A 12,946-nucleotide genomic window follows, 5' to 3' on the forward strand; every position below is an offset into this window, starting at 1 on the left:
GAGAACCATTGAGTGGGAGTTGACATGTTAGTGCTATTAATGCTCCTCAGGCCATCATTCTGTGTTATTTGTATGTGGGCTGTTCTACCATGCAGCGACACCATGTTCAGTAGCTGAGGACACAAGACAGGCTGCATCACTGCGTAGTGTATCTGAATTTTCTCCCCACTTGTTTCCTACAATGTGGTGTACTAGACTTACTATTGAGCCAATCTCGTTTAATGGGTTCGTGACCTAGTTATTTAGGGAAGTAGGTGTGGGAAACTTTTGATCCGATCTAATAGGATGTGTAAGTTCTTGTGTCAGTAAGATCCTGTGTCCCTCTTTCTTCTAGAAATGGGGGGCTATGACCTCTCTTTTACTTGGATTTGGCAAGTCTCCATTAACTCTCATTCATTATGATGTCAAATACGAGGACTACGTCGACCCAGAGAGTACTCAACCAATTCCACACCATCAGTTTGGTTGCTTCGCGTCCATAAGAACAACACTATACATACATTAGGAACCTGGTGTGTAAAGAAACTGAGAAAGGGAACACTTCGAACGGAACTTGGTTTACAGTGTCAGATTACTTTCACTGGGTATTATAGAACTTGTATCGAGCCTCGCGATCTTCGTAGAGGAGTGTGGAGGTAACCGGGTCTTATCCATGCAGTCCCACGGGCTTGGCTTGGGGTGGGGGTGCGGTGGCAGTTATGATTTGGGCTGGTACGATGAAGGGATGGGTGATACGTCTGACGGGTACCGACGGTAATATTAGCGCCACACAGTAGCCTTCAGCTTGCCGTCCAACTCGACACACAAGATTCCGGTGATGCTTCATCTTTCAAAAGGATACTGCGTGGGAACATCATGGTCTCCTCGTAAATAACTTTCTGCAGGCGAAGGGTATCAAACGAATTGCGTAGCTAGTGGTGTCTGTTTACAGGGAACCTAATGAGTCTACACTGACGAGCCAAAACCCTATGACCACCTGTCTAATAGTTTTTAGGGGTCTCTCTGGAACGAAACACATCACCAGTTCTACGCATCAGGGACCGGTTAGTTTTTTTGTAGGCTGTGAATCGTCCGGGCGTCCAGAGTGTCACCTACTCAACGGCCACCTTGAATTGGAGAGGAACATGGTCCCCACAGTACGCGAGCGACCTCCTGAAGCTGGGCTTCAAAGTGCGGGAGCTCGCTGTCATCTCATCCAGGGTGCTGACGTGCTACGCATCGTTCAGGATCTTTGAGCGCAAGACAACACAGCGCCCGATGTCCAGGGCTGGCGTTGGGTAGAGGGCTGGCTTCTCCCTCCCTGATTCCTGGGACTTTCACAGGAGCAATACTGTCTTTGTTCCCCTTTCTTGTCTCTTCTCTTATGTAATTGTTAATTTATTGTGTTTATTTCTTTGTATTCTTCAACATCTACATTTGAGGCGTCGTCCTACGTAAGCTCGCACTGCGGTGGGGGTATTGGTGCGGTACAATATACCTGTGTACCATTTCATTTCATGTTTGTGTTATTTCTATGGAATAAAGACGGCTGAAATATTTGGCACCAGATTTCTAGCGCAATTCATTTTATTTCCGCAAACAAAGGGCTGCTGCTTGTGGGCGCGGTGTTAGCGAGTGGTAGCGACCCAGATGGGTTCCATCAGTCGATCTTTGCGGCCTAGATGTCAGTGTGAGTTAACTGTCACGTTCCTCAAAACACTGTGCTACTGTTCTGAACAATTGTCTTGCTCAAAGATGACATCACCGTTGGGGAAGACGTAAAGCATGAGGCGATGCAGGTGAACCTCAGCTGTCTTTGATCACTATTACAGGCACCATGCAAAGGCAGAAGAATATCTCCCACAGCATAATACTGTTCCCACCAGCCTGCTCCCGTAGCGCGCTGCACGTTTCGAAGCGCCATTCGCGAGTTTGACGGCGTTTGTGGAGTCGGCCACCGACCTGGTGTAGCAAAAACGTTATTCATACGACGAGGCCACGCGTTTCCATTGATCCAACTTGCAATCTCGACGATCCCGTGGCCGCTGCTTCGTAATTGACGATGTCGTTGCATCAACAAGTAGGAGTCGTCTGCTGTGGAGTCCTATGATCAAAAATGTGACAGGACTGGTGTGCTCCTAAACACTTGTGCGTGCACCAGCAGTGCGTTATTTCGGCCTCCGAATCCCAGGTTCTGTGGAGAGTCGTAGATGTCCAGCCACTTATCGTCCAGTGGTACTTTCACTGTCATTCTAGCACTTTCCATAGATGCTCAATACAGCAGCACGTGAACGTTCGACTAGCTACGCCTTTTTCGAGATACTCGTTCACAGGCTCTTGGTAATAATATCGTGTTTGACAATGTTGCTCATGTTAGTATATTTCCCCGTTTCGTCTCTAGAATGATTCCTCATCCGCCTTTGATCCACTTCTATACTTTCCTTACCGTGTCACGTTCCCGCAACGCCAATAGGCGACATCCATCCTCGCGTTGGGCAGTGGCGATAGCGTTTTGGCGTATCAGTAAGCTGGGACTGCTCCAAAGTTTTAATGCTTCGTTACAGCCTGGATGATCACAGGAAGGCCGCCGTGGACGAGAAAGAGAGGCAGAAGCTGCAACAATTCGACCACCTCGTGGACAAAACAACAGAGAGGGGAATCCAAACACACTACACAGCATGGGGCGGGGCAACATGGTAATGTATCTTTTCTGGCAACAGACATCGATTTAACTGAGGTTGGAACCGACCTCATTTATTTTGGTTGTGGTTTCGCTCTTCTTTTACGGTGAGGTTGAATTTTTAGTTTCATAAGTCTGATTTTCTCACACTCTGCTGCACGGGAATGTAAGCCCGTTCGTGTTCCCAGATATAAGGGTTGAGCAAAACGTTTGATGATTAGTTTATTTACTACAAGTAACTGTTACCCTACATATCACGAATGCTCTCTGTGTGGTGGTTCCAGTGCTGTATTGGCAGGGGGCGTGTGGGGGAGTCTTTGTTGGCTACTGACGGAGTTCCAAGTGCATTCTAGATAATGGTCAAAAAGACTCAAATCTCAAGCATCACGAGCCAGTTTATGGAATCAATATCTTCACGTAAGAAAAATTCAGAAACCTCTGCAGCGCGAAACGCATTCACATTAACTTCCATGAACAGAAAGCATTGACGAGCTCCGACTTGTTGCACATGAGACAGCGGTAGCTCATCTCTGTACCTCTAGAAGTTAAAGCTATTCTGGCGGCCATCATTGAAAACCACTACGAGGCTTACCCAAGCAAATGCTCAGTTACCTTCAAACGAGTCTCTTTCTGCGTTTCTTCACTTTCCAGTATACCAGTTACTGCCTCTTTTTTGTAAGTGGACCATATGGCGAGAGGAATTACTGAAATTTAAATGGAATGCAACTGTGAAAGAGAAGGCTCCTTTAATTGACGACCTAAAGAACTGCAAACACGCTCGATACATTGTCGATCTGAATCTGTACTTTCTCTTTTCTTTGAATCATGTTTCTGTGTGTAGCAGGGAACAGATATTTCCTACAATGATAGCTTAGTCTTGAATCTTGTGGAAATCTTGTAGGTGATTTACAGTGGCTGGACGTTTTGCTCTTTCCATAATTTCTGTTTTCCCAGTTACATTTAATATTGGAATACTGATGCACCAATATAATGAGGCAATGAAACTTAATTCCTACAGAAACATTTCTTATGAGATTAATTTTTTACTTTCCAGTGCGGTGTTTGGTATGATGAAATGTACCCTCTTCCATGCACTTTATTCTGATGGGTAGCGTGTAGAAGTGGATTTAAATACAACACCTAGTCTTATCCATTCTTAGCATTCTCACTGGCTTCCTGGCGAGTACATCTCCGAACTACTGTCTTTCCTAGAGCACATGCTGTAGAGCATTACTTCAATTGATTCATTCGAAACATGCCCAGTTGTTGACTTTCTTACTCTTAACATGTTACTCGGAACGCTATCTAAGAAGTAAAGAAGAAGACGAAGACGAGGGTTTGACGTCATGTCAAGCACAGGGCCGTCGGAGGCGGAGCGCAGTCTTGAAATGAGGAAAGTTGGGGAAGGAAATCGGCCTTGTCCCTTGAGAGGAAACATCCCGCTTTTCGACTAAGGGGATTTATGGAAATAATGGGCAGCTAACATGTGGATGTTGAAGCGCCGTCCTCCAGAACCTGCGGGCAGTTAATGTCTGACACAGCGCTGCTTGCTGCACCTGCCTCACTCTGTAGGAACTGTTGGACTATGCCTGCAGCGACACACGCCAACAAATCTCTTCTTCTGGAATACTTAGTAGGTGCATATTATGTTAACGATAATATCCTATCCCAACAACAAACAAAACTTGCAGTCAACAAGTGCTAGAATGCTACACTGCCGGAAATACGACGTCAATTTTGATCCGATAACGGCATATGCTATCTGGGAGACAGGGAATGCCCACAGAAAGAAGGCTCAGTGGTGCAAAGGTGTGAAGCAAGCACTCAACCACGCCACAGTGACGCGCTAATGGTTCCTATGACCAACATAGCGAGGTTGAAAGGTGTCAAATCGTGGCCTTCCGAGTGGCAGGATGGTCCTTTCGGAGAACTGCTACAACAGTAGGTCGCGCTACATCAGTTGTGCAACGACGCTGGTGTCAGTGGTCACGTGAACATCCTCACAGTCGCAGACAGGATTCTAGATGTCCACGCAACACAGAACTGGTTATTAACAGTTGGACAACAGGCGCCCACCCCTTTAGCCTGTCTTCCACTCACGCCATAGCATCGACTTGCATGGCTGATTGGCATCATCAGAGGATCACTTAGAAGAGGGAATGGTGTGCTGTGGTCTTCAGCGATGAAAGCAGATTCTTCCTGCACCCAAGTTATGGTCGTTTATATGTATGATGTAGACCTGGTAAGCGCTGTCGCATAGAATGCATTCGTCCGAGACACACTGGCCACCCCCCAAACCTTGTGGTCTGGGATGCTTGATGCTACAACTCTCGTTCACTTTTGGTGCTTCTGGAGGGGACTCTAACCAGCACTTGGTATTTGTAGGACGTTGTCAGGCCCCTTATTTTGTCATTCTTGCGACAGGAAGGTAATGCATTATTCCAACAGAATGATGCTCGCTCAAACACTGCACGTGAAACTCAAAATGCCATGCAAGACCTTCAGCAACTTCCCTGGCCAGCACGGTTTCCGGCCTTGTCTCCAATTGGGCACGTGTGGGATATGACAGGACGGGAAGTGGCTCGTGTGACTCGCCAGCCAACAACTCTCACAAAACTACATGGACAGGTCTGGCAGGTGGGATCCTGGGAAGCGATATCCATCGTGTCCCAGGATAGCAAAAGTCTTCTGTAAAATCGGTTGGATGCCAGACTCAGGGCCTGCACTGCCGCCTGTGGAAGCTCACAGTGTACTAATACGGCTGTTTCAGCAGGATGGATACCTCGTACCTCAGAGTCGCTTGTGCCATTGACCTGTAAACCTAATCATTTTATGTACTCCATATGAACTGTTGCAACAATGTATCTTGAGTGAATTGGAAATCACTAAAAGACTGAACTAAGTTTGTTTCCAGCAGTGTAACTTATTGCAATCATGTTTTTAATGATAATGATTTTCAAGAAAGCCTACATTTACTTCTGAAAATTTCTGTTAAATGTTACTTACGAGAAAAAACTTGTATCATACTATGTGGTGAGTTCAGGATTCAGATTAAATTGTATTCCACGTAGAGAGATTAAAGAAAACATTTACATTCTTCATTTATTTATTTTCCACTGTAAAATTCCAAAGAACAAAGTAAGAGCATACTGTGTTGATCCTACAACACTGGTTATCACGACCGTTATTTGCGTCTTTGATGATTTCCTTTTACAGGTGTCAGCGTTACGTGTGGTACCTCTCTGTCAATCCTGCTTTAGGATTTGAACTTGATAATATCTTCAGAGACGTCATATGAGGAGCTTAGAGTATCAGTTTAGCGAGTAGGGTGTATGAATCACAGTGCAATACCAAAAGACTTTGCCGTATAATGAAGATGGTGTGCTGCTGAAGGAGAACGCACGCTGGCAGCAGCTGGCGAGCGGGCCATCTTGGGACCCTTTCAGAGGCGGGGCTTTCCCATCGCCGCGTTCCCTGTCGAGGCACCAGTTAGAAAACGCCGCCTAACATTACAACGGCGGTGAGTGCGTCCATTGTGCCATGAGTCTCGATCTGGCTGGAAACTGTCTTCATAAACTTGGTTCGCCTTTGGCATATTACCTTGGCTCAGTGTCGGCTCAGTTCCGCTTGTATTAAAGGGAGCTCCAGTGTACCGAATTTTGGCTCAATAGGAACCTGTTCTGTGTCGTAGGGACTGGGTTACGGACATCCTACATCCTTTCTTACTGACAGCTTTAAAAGTGGTATTTCTTATTTATTTTTTATTATTTTTTTAAATTTGTACAGATGTTTTCTACTCGGTGCTGACCATCATTCACAGGCTCCGTGGTAATGTTGCCAATCGAATGACAGTTGTTGTGGTTGTCGTCAGTGGCGTCAATGATAATTTGGTTCCTATCTTTATTGTTAAGGTTTTGCCCGCTGCTTGTTTTTGGGTGGCCCTGGTTAGACTATGCCTTAATTTTTTAAACTTCTGCTGATTAAAGTTTGGGTCTGATTTCTGTGGATGGGACAATCTGGATCTGAAATCAAAACGTGAGTTACGAAATTATTTTAAAAAGGAACGTAAATGCTGGCATAGACCTGAGAGTTTTAGGGGATACCTTTTAAACTGTGACATTAAGAGATGGGTACTGTCAGAGTTAAGTCTGAAATATTACTGTAGTAGTTATAATGTTCGATATTTCCTTTCTTATTGGACTTGCTTTAGAGTCGCTATCAGTTATGTTATTAAATTGTAAATGTTAACTGGAGTTCGCCTCTTGATTTGGATATGATTTAAATTGATGCAATTTTGAATTGCCAACAAACTTCTTTCCTGACTGTCGTTACACACCTTTCAACCTGGCACCACAAGTACTAACTGGTACCACACTGTAGTAGCAAAGAGTTGTGTGGACGGCGGATAATTACTAGAGGTGAAAACGAGAATTTTTAAAATTTGAAATTTGTTTTGTTTTAGTATGGAGGCTTTACGTATTTCCCTTCCCTGTTCTAGAAACATCCTCCAGGCTGTGGCTAAGCCATGTCTCCGCAATATCTTTTCTTCCAGCAGTGCTATTTCTACAAAGTTCGCTGAAGAGCTTATGTGAAGTTTGGAAGGGAAGAGACGGCATTATGGCAGTACTGAGGGTATGAGGACGGGTCCTGGGTCGTGCTTGGGTAGCTCAATCAACAGAGCACTTTCCCGCGAAAGATAAAGTTCTCGAGTTCGAATCTCGGTCCGGCACACTGTTGTAATCTGTCAGGAAGTCTCATATCAGTGCACACACCACTGCAGAGTGAAAATCTCATTATGGAATTTTTCTTCTATTTATTTCATACACGACACAGATTCTTGCATTGCTACTACAGCTGTACCGTTATTAGCTCAGACTATTATGTACTCTGATGAGCCAAAACTTTATGAACACCAACTTAATAGCTTGTTTGGTCATCTTTGGAGCGAAATACATCGCTGATACCGCCTATGACGGATCCGATAGCTTTTTGGCGGGCTTTTGGGGGTATGTGGAATTAGATGACTATGCACAGGTCATGTAATTAGCTAATGCATGAAGGGATACGGGTGGTTCGCAGTTGTGTGCGTGTCTTCGATTACGTAGCGTAATACTACTCCCGCCAGCCTGCCTCCATGGCGCACGTTTTGAGCCGCCGTTCACCTCGATGAAGACATTTGTGAAGACGACCATCGACCTAGTGTAGCAAGAATGTCATTCGCCCGAAGAACCGACACGTTTCTGTTGATCGACGGTAGAATACCGATGGTTCCGTGCCCACTGCAATCGTAGTTGACGATATCGTTCGGTCGACATGTGAACACGTAGGGTGGTCTGCTGCTGAGTTCCATTTTCAGCAATGCACGATAAAGAGTGTGCTCCGAAACAGATGTGCGAGCACCAGTATTGTGCTCTTGCGGCAGAGCTGTCAAAGACCACCATTTACCCTACTTTACAGAGCAGACGAGCCTCCGAACCGCACGTTCTGTGAAGAGCCATGGACGTCCAACCATTCTAGCACCTAGTGGTAGTTTCACTGTCGTTCTTCTTGGTTCCACAGATGCTCACGACAGTAACACGCTGGACTGAGTCAACAGTGTTGAAGTGCTCTCTATGAACTCTTACATAACGCAGCAACTATACTGTGAAGAGGTGTTCGAGGAATTTACTACAGGGGAAGCACTCTCTGCTGATGTGAATGTGCTGGGTTCAGTACGCATGTATTTATTATTATTATTACGAGGGGCGTTCAGTAAATAATGTAACGCATTTTTTTCGTGGCTAATGTAGAATTTGTTGTGGACGAAGCGTGAGTATTCTCGCTTCTACAGTTACATGTTACAACAGGTGGCAGTGCAATACGTAGCCTTGAAAATTGAATGTAAACCGGAGGTTGCGTTCCAAGCAGAGAGTTGTCACTGAGTTTCTTTTGGCGGCAAACAAAAGACGCTCGCTCTACGTCTACTGAGACCAGGCAGTGGACAAAAGCACGGTGAGTCGTTGGGCGAGGCGCCAGTTATCTTTGCAACAAGGTCGAGCAAACCAGTCCGAACTCCCGCGTGCTGGAAGAGTGCACACAGCTGTGATTGCTGCAATGTTGGAGCCTGCGGACACTCTCATTCGAGGTGATGGACGGAAACACTTCGCTGCACAATTGCACTTCTCTGTTGGTACTGCGGACACACTCGTCCACCCGTTGGGGTACACGGAGGTGTGTTCCCACTGGGTTCCTCGCCACCTAATAGAACACCATAAAGAGAACCGCAGGACCGTCAGTGAGGAATTGCATGCACGGTACGAGCCTGATCGTGACAATTCTTTCATCGAACGTCGTCATACGTGATAAAACATGTGATCATCACATCCGGCAACAAAGCAGCAATCCATGGAGCGGCGCCATCCGTCTCTCTTCAGATCAAAAAGTTCAAAGCCGTCCCCTCAGCCGGTTAAGGGATGGCGACTGTCATTTGGGACTCTGAAGGGGTTATTCTGATTTCCTCTCTGATAATACAACGATCGTCTCCTAGGTGTACTAAGCTACCCTTAGGAATATAAAGAAACGACTTCAGCACGTTCGTCGCCATAAAAACGCAAAAGAGCTTTTCCTTCTCCACGAAAATGCAAGGCCTCACACAAGCCTGCGCTCCCGAAAAGAGCTCACAAAACTTCACTGGAGCGTTCTTCCTCATCCACCCTGCAGCCCGGATCACGCCCCTTCTGACTTTCATATGTTTGTCGGAGTGAAGCATGTACTCCGCGGGCAGGAGTATGTGAATGATGGGGATGTTATTGATACAGCGAGACGTGGGATCCAGTGTAGACCAGTAGAGTGATACCATGCGGGCATACAGGCCCTGCCAGTTAGGCGGTGTCATGTCGTCGTATTGAACGGAGAGTATGTTGAAAAATAGAGTTTTGCAGGCAAAGGGGTGGAGGATGATATGGTGTATTGGAATCGTGAATAAAACCAAGCCAGACAGTGTGGCCGAGCGGTTCTAGGCGCTATAGTTTGGAACCGCGCGACCGCTACGGTCGCAGGTTCGAATCCTGCCTCGGGCATGGATGCGTGTGACGTCCTTAGGTTAGTAAGGCTTCAGTATTTCTAAGTTCTAGGCGACTGATGATCTCAGATGTTAAGTCCCAGCATTTGTAATTGCGCTCCGCGACAGAAGCTGCATTTAGTGTACTCCGAAGGGACATCGTTGTTTTGTCTTGGTATAACATATCAACTAACGCAACACTGTAGCCAGTACACTTTAGATTGTCAAGTTCTCTATTAACTGCGTCGTCAGATAATGGCAATTCGCATACATGCGTGATCATAGCTCTAAAAAACGTAAATCTTAAGATCTCGTATTTTGGGCAAAAGGGTAAGAAGTTAAACATTTAGGAAGAAATTGAAATATTTAGGCATATGGACGACAAAGATTTGTCCCTACTTAACGACCAAATATATGGCGCCAGTCAGGCCTTTTGAGAAGTTATGAAATCGGTACTATTAACGTAATATTGGGGCTCTCGTAATTCTGCAGAAATATGAGCCCTCTTCGTCTGTGGCCTTATGTCGTCTTGTAAGCCAAGCCATTAGGGGTTTTTGACTCAAATATGATACTTGCGAGTTTGTCGCTTTAAAAGTCGACGAATTTTACACATTTCAATGTAGCTATAAAATGGAAATGGGGAAAAAGTTTACCAACGTTACCGCGGAAAATACTATACGAAAGCCCACCCCCCGAAAAAGTTTTGTGAGTTCATAACTAAAATTGCCCATAAATGACAAAGAAATGTAATTGTGCGGCGGCCGCTGTGGTCGAGCGGTTCTATGCTCTTCAGTCCGGAACCACGCGACTGCTACGGCCGCAGGTTCGAATCCTGCCTCGGGCATGGATGTGTGTGATGTCCTTACGTTAGTTAGGTTTAAGTAGTTGTAAGTTATAGGGGACTGATGACCTCAGAAGTTAAGCCCCATAGTGCTCAGAGCCATTTGAACCATTTGAATAAAACCAACCCTCTTTCAGAAAAAAAATATTGCATTGCTTAGTGAACGCCACTCGTATTATTAGCAGCAGCAGTAGCTGTACAAGTCAATTACGAACAGAAGTAATTTACTTGGTGGTACATTTATGTCGAAATGAGGGTCAGAAAGCTTTTTCTCTGCCTGGGAACGGCAAATATCTAAGTAATCCCGTGTCACACAGTCACGGTGAAGCAGACCAAGTGCTGTATAATGTGTGAGGTACAGAGGCGAGCGAGTGCACCGGGACTTGCACCAGTTCACTGCTAGTAGCGCCACGTCACCTTAACGCGTCTACATGTAGCGCACAAGTACTGCAGCACAATTTAGTATGAAATTAAAAGTCAAAATTTATGTTTAAAACTTTGTTAAATTATAGTTCAGTGTAATAATGTTCCATACCGAGTCTTGATGTTCTAAACTTAATAGTTTACGGAAAAATGCCGTTTTAAGAGAAAAATCAGAGGCGCTAAATAATGACGCTAGGAACCCAGAATTTGGTCAGAAGGTGCAGTTAGAAGTTAGAAGTATTTGATGCTGGTTTCCAAAACCATAAAACAAAAATTAACGCCAGAATCCACGTTTTTCGGAAAAATCAGAGGCGCTAAACAACGGACTTAGAAACTTGAAAATTTGTTTTACGCTTCAGTACACCCCAAAAATAGTAACAGAGAGTCCACGTTAATCTACCTCTTATATATTTGAGTAAATAAATAGAAACTAATTTTGTAACTAAAATGTATCTAGGTGTTGTAGATTAAATACTTGAAATTTTAATGATAGAGGATTTTTGTTAAACCAGAGGATCAAATATATCAAATAATAGAACTACACCAAGCTTAAGACTTGTAACATAAATAGCAACTGATATAAGTCTTACCAAAGGCATGGTTCAGAGGCAACAATCTACCATTAGTTTCACTAAATAAGTTCTATTAAGCAAAGTTTTCATTCTAGCGAGCTGAAATTTTCTACGTGCTTTCAAACTGCTTATCTGCATACCAGCAAAAATTAAGAAGTTTCTGAAATAATTGGTAACTATATTATTAAAGATTATGTGCCCGAGATAGCGGTCGTTTGTAGACTGCCGCCGTATGCAAGTAGACAGAGACAACTGATGTTTTCTCGGCAGTCCGCACCGGCACCTTATAAATACAGCCCCTGAAGCAGTAGGAAGGTTCACTTCGCTCTCAGACACAGTGAGGTCCACGCCAGTTAAACGTCTGGTCGCGCTCTGCATCGGATGACGTCAGAGCCGAACTGTGACAAGCGCGTATTTGGCAGTGAAAACGGATAGTGAACTCGGAAGGACTGTACACCTTCCTGGATCGTTTAGAATTCGGTAAAGTAACTGTTAGTGTGCCGTCCGTGTGAAATTCAGTTCCGCGTGGCAAGTGGTGAATTAATTTCCACTTTTATGGCGAGCATTAATTTTTGAACATTTATTGCGAACTTTCAATTGAGTGATGCTAGTCAGGGCGAAAAACAATCTGGTAGGAAGTTACCGTAGAGGTCGCCTCTGAACTGATAAAGGTGCTGTTAGATTAGAAAGACTTGTTTTCAATTGAACATAAAGCAATTTTAACTGTTGTTTGTGAGAAACTTTAATTAAATTAAATCATGATTGGAACTTTAAACTTTTACTGATGTCATAGTTCTGATCCCGCAAAGAAATGGGAAATAGACACTTTTCTTTCAGTGGGCTGGACCGGAATGTGGCCGTGCAGACTGGAAACTAAGGTCAGTATGTTTCCTTTCGCTTTCTGGCTGACCACCAAATTAGTTGCCAGGCTCACGTGATTAAAGACGGCATAAAAACATTAAACCAGTGAAGTAACTTACTCGCCGCCCCATAACGTGGCCCTCGGATGCAGTCATCAGTCGTGACGATGTGGAGGTAATCGCTGTGTGGATGTGTCAGTTCCTTGTATCTTTAGTATCTCTGCATCGACCCATCTCAGTCGTGTTGATGATTGTGATGTATCGACGCGGAGATATTAAAGAATGGCAGAAAGCGGCTATTGTGTTTCGAACTGCCCATGACTGTACCATGAAAGTAGTTACCGATTTTCTGGTGTATCAACGTGGACCGTCCAATATGTGTGTAAGGAGTGGTGTACCAGTCACAACCACTTGACGCTGCGTAACGGCAGTGATCGTAAAAAGATCGTAACCGGCAGATGGCGGAGACGAGTGACACTCCTGGTGTGTTTCCAACACGACACGAATTGTGGTGACATAGAAAGCAGGGCGGCCTCAACCATTTTCCGGGCT

At 44.9% G+C, this 12,946-nt stretch overlaps 1 protein-coding gene across 1 annotated transcript in view; it reads right to left on the reverse strand.

Moving 5' to 3' along the window:
• The window catches only part of LOC124775549, a 109,124-nt gene that overhangs the window by 75,971 nt on the left and 20,207 nt on the right, over window positions 1-12,946 (reverse strand). The window lies entirely within an intron of this gene.

Source organism: Schistocerca piceifrons, chromosome 2, assembly GCF_021461385.2.
Source record: "Schistocerca piceifrons isolate TAMUIC-IGC-003096 chromosome 2, iqSchPice1.1, whole genome shotgun sequence".
NCBI lineage: Eukaryota > Metazoa > Arthropoda > Insecta > Orthoptera > Acrididae > Schistocerca > Schistocerca piceifrons.